This window comes from Mus pahari, chromosome 8, assembly GCF_900095145.1.
Source record: "Mus pahari chromosome 8, PAHARI_EIJ_v1.1, whole genome shotgun sequence".
Classification (NCBI taxonomy): Eukaryota; Metazoa; Chordata; class Mammalia; order Rodentia; family Muridae; genus Mus; species Mus pahari.
Genome location: NC_034597.1, coordinates 41,344,871 through 41,349,773, shown reverse-complemented (window position 1 = coordinate 41,349,773; position 4,903 = coordinate 41,344,871).

The window sequence follows — 4,903 nt, the reverse complement described above, 5'->3', positions numbered from 1 at the left end:
TTGTGTAAGTGTACCACATTTTCTGTATCCATTCCTCTATTGAAGGTCATCTGGGTTCTTTCCAGTGGAGTCCAGCTTCTTGAGCTCTTCGTATATATTGGATATTAGTCCTCTATCAGATTTAGGATTGGTAAATATCCTTTCTCATTCTGTTGGTGGCCTTTTTGTCTTACTGACAGTGTCTTTTGCCTTACAGAAGCTTTACAATTTTACTAGGTCCCATTTGTCAATTCTTGATTTTACAACACAAGACATTGCTGTTCTGTTTAGGATTTTTTTTCCCTGTGCCCATATCTTCGAGGCTTTCCCCCAGTTTCTCCTCTATAACTTTCAGTGTCTCTGGTTTTATGTGGAGGTCTTTGATCCACTTAGACTTGAGCTTTGTACAAGGAGATAAGAATGGATCAATTCTCACTCTTGTAAATGATAACTGCCAGTTGTACCAGCACCATTTGTTGAAAATGCTGCCATTTTCCCCCTGGATGGTTTTAGCTCCCTTGTCAAAGATCAAGTGACCATAGGTGTGTGGATTCATTTCTGGCTCTTCAATTCTATTCCATTGATCTACATGTATTTTCCAGTCATTTTCTCTGAAGCAGTGTCTGTCTTTGCCACTAAGGTGTCTTTCCTGAATTGAGCAAAATGCTGGGTCTTATTTATGTATCCCATGTGTTAGTCTATGTATTTTATTTGGCAAATTGAGTCCATTGATGATAAGACATATTAAGGAATCGTTATCATTGCTTCCTTTTATTATTATTATTATTTTGTTAGAGATGGAATTATGTTTGCGTGACTATTTTCCTTTCTGATTTTTGAGTAATGATTATTTCCTTGGTTTTTTAGGGTATCATTTCCCTCTTGTGTTAGAGTCTTCCATTTATTATCCTTTTTAGGCCTCTATTAGTTCATTATTAAAAAGTATTTTATTTATGAGACATGTCTGTTGCTGACACTATTCCTGTTCCACTGGAGGAGATTATGAGCATTGAAGGGCCCCAATTGGGAGTTGGCTTCTTTTGTGGCAAGCTAGCCACTGGACAAAGAAATGCCCTTAGTTCATCTACTAACTAAATGCTGTTCAAAAGGACAAATAGACACAGGATAGTTGACTGCCAAGATTTACCAAGACATGGTAAGCAAATCCTTCATAATTCCTTCTTCACAAAATGTCTGTCAGATATTCTCAGCTATAAGGCTAAATATTGATGCTCCAGTATTATAAAGAATATTGGTTACTGTCCAGGTGGCCAGCTATCTCTGTCATGTCCACAGTTTTGGAAGCTGCATTCTTGTGTTTCCTACATAATCAGGTAGTTTTTATTCCTCAAGTCTCTGATTTGTTTAAAGACTAAATATTCATAGTCTTACTACAAGTTTAAAGTGTTTAGGATTTAAGAAGATGTTCTAGTTCTAAGAAAATGTTTTTGGTTGATAATACTAGTGAGGATATAAAATGACTTGGATACAGAGTCTGAACTCACCAAGATAGAATACTTTAAGTTTCCAAATATAGATTGACTGGACATTATAATTGAATAAATGTTTTCATAATTGTTATAATTGTATTAAGTTTAAACTTTATTTTTTTTTGTTTTTCAAGACAGGGTTACTCTGTGTAGCCCTGGCTCTCCTGGTATGTACTCTGTAGACCAGGCTGGCCTTGAACTCAGAAATCTGCCTGCCTCTGTCTCCCAAGTGCTGGGATTGAAGGCGTGTGCCACCATGCCTGGCTTGTATTCAGTTTATATTTGAAAGAAGAAGATCCTTTTATTGAACTAAAAATGAGAATTGTGGAGAAAATATCATGTTTCTTGTCAATTAAAATGTCTATGGACTAAGGCTTAGGTAGGTGATAGAGGTGGGAGATCTGGGAGAAAATGTAGGACCCCCCTCAGGTCACGGGAGTCAGGGTATCCCAAGGAAACATGAGAGACCTTCTTGTTGCAAAAGCATGAGGCAGTTTAATCGCGGAGCTCTGGGCCGATGTGTACCTCATGCAGGAGGTAGAGGCATCGACCCCAAGGCTCAAAAGATAGGGGTTTTTATAGGGAGAGGGTAGGGGGTTTTTGGGGAACTTGGCACGGCTTCACACAATTGGCTTGATTACAAGTCAGTAGAATAATATATGGAAATTAAAGCGTCAGCAATTCCAGGGAGGGGGCCAGGGCCAGCAGTTTGGCTGGGTCAGCATGAGCCAGGCTGCCAGATGGCCAATGAGTCAATCAAAATATAACCCAAACCAGTTCCTGTATTTATGTCTATCCTTAGGGCCACCCAACCTCAGGAATGTCTAAACAAGGGGCTCTCCTGGACATGCCTGGACTTGTTGTTGTAAGATCTTCAGCTAGGCCTTCAGAGCCTGCCAGGACATGCTGAACTTGCCTCAGGCCTTCAAGTTTCCAATATTGCCCTATTTGTCTCATGTTATACTTTTGACAATAATTTCTTTGCTTTTCTTAAATTCAATTCCTTTTAGAGAAAGAATTCTCAGACAAAGGTTGGAGAGTAACGTGGGAAGATCTGAGGAGCTGGGTGCATGGTAACTGAGAACAAGTAACCAGTCATATGGCAAAACGTAGGTTAAAATAATTGGGTTATTTTAGCTATGATCTAATCAGAATATAGCCTAGCTCTATGGCCAAGGTATTTGTAAATATATTTTGAGTCTGAGTCTTATTTCTGGGAGCATGGGGTTAGGATCAGAACTGGACATAAAGTCAACAGATCTTACTATGCAGCCCTTAATGGTTTGGAACTTTCTATATAGACCAAGCTGACATGAAACTCACATAGCTCCATTTGCATTCTGAGTACTGAGATTAAAGGCATGTATCACCATACCTGCCTTAGATTTAATTTTTTTTATCAAGACAGGGTTTCTCTGTGTAGCCCTGGCTGTCCTAGATCTCACTCTGTAGACCAGGCTGGCCTCGAACTCAGAAATCCACCTGCCTCTGCCTCCCAAGTGCTGGGATTAAAGGTGTGTGCCACCATGCCGGCTGTAGTTTTCATTTTTGTGAGATCAATAGAATATAATTTTGTGTATCTCTGTGTTATTGTATCTCATTTTTAATAGAAGGGAAAGCTTTGCCCACCAAAATATCTCACTCTCAGAATTAGAGCTGTTGGTGAATCTAACACCCATTTTACTGCTTCTCAGAGGGTGAGTCTTTAACAGGGTGCACTTGGTTTTATATATTCACCATCACCATCTTCAGACACAGCAGAATAGAGCATCGGAATCCACTACAGATGGTTGGGAGCCTCCACATGGTTGCTGGGAATTGAACTCAGGACCTCTGGAAGAGCAGCCAGTGCTCTTAAACACTAAGCCATTTCTCCAGCCTAATAGGGTATACTTGGAAGTCTCCTAGAATTGAGTGCCCTTTTCTATAGCTCCTCCTTTTCTTTTACTCTAGACAATCTATAACAGTTAATACACAAAGAAGCAAATATACTAAATTCCATGTAAATCCCAAGAGTTGGAAGAAGAATACCCTTCAGGGGAAATGAGAAAACCCCTGAGACCACCTGAAGAGGTAAGAGGGGTGGTTGTAATAATCCCTGAGAGGAAACATATACTTAAGAGAAGGTCACATGTTGAAAAATTCAGCAAAAGTCCTAGGGAACAAGTCTCTGGAGTTTTCAGAAGTGAAGTGAGGTGAACACACAGATGTATCCATTCCCTTCTGTAAATTTTCCTCACAGAGCTGTTGAGGAGATGCCTGATGCTGAGGTAAGGTGAGGCTCTCCTGTGCTCATTGTTCTCTGGTACAGTTCCACTGTATTCCATTCCTTACATCTAGGACAGCTATCCTGCATCTAAGAAATAGATGAGTGGTCCAGATTATAGCCAGCTCAGGGAGATTATAGGGTGCCTTTTACTTAATGAATCTAATTATTTGGGGCTTCTTAGGAAAGAGGTAAAGGAGGTGAGGAAGAATAGCTTTGTGTAAAAGTTCCAGATATGGAACCAGCACACACTCTTAATTCCAACATGCAAGGTAGTAGGAGCAAGCAACTCTCTGTGAATGCAAAGTCAGTATGCATAGCAAGTTCTGAGCCAGAAGGGGCTCCCGTGTAGTGAGACCCTGTCTCAAAAGCAAGCAAGCAAACAAGCAAGCAAGCAAGCAAGCAAGCAAGCAAGCAAGCAAGCAAGCAAGCAAGCAAGCAAGCAAACAAGCAAGCAAGCCAGCAAGCATACAACCAGGCAAAGCCCCCTAATGTTCAACTGTAATTACAGGACAAATATTCATTGGGTGAAAAGAATTTGACCTCTAACTGAGCCACAATTGTAAAATGAATAGTGAGTGGACAGTTACAGTAAAAAAATATTTTATCATTGTGATTATCAGAGCACCATTCAGAAACACTCTCATTTTCTCGGAGTTTTCCAATGGAATACCCCTTTTCTCAGGCTACCTGGAAAGACAATGTGCTGAGTGAGCAACCTGGGAAGAAGGGGTTTTAATAAAGCTATCACACTTGTGCTGGTAGGTTTGGTAACTGGTTCAATTCCTTCTATTGAAGCCGAATGCATAAACGGATCCCTGAGGATTACAGATGAAAAACTGCTTTACAAGTTCCAAATGCATGAGCAACAGCATGAAGTGTTTGAAGTATTTTACTACTTGACAGTAAGTTCAGGAAACAGTCACTGGGGTAGAAGCTAACCACTGAGTTGTCATTTATACCTCCTGGGAGAGAGAAAATCAGTTTTCTCTGATAGAGTAATATTGGATAATTAAACCACTTCTGATAAGACTTTATGTTCAGGAATAGTTGAGGAACATATAATGGACTCTACAGCATTTTTATGTGCTCCCCCGCAGCCCCCAGCTATCAGGAACTTTATTTTCCTTCCACCATTTCCCCTTTGCTTAGGTGTCTGCACAATAGC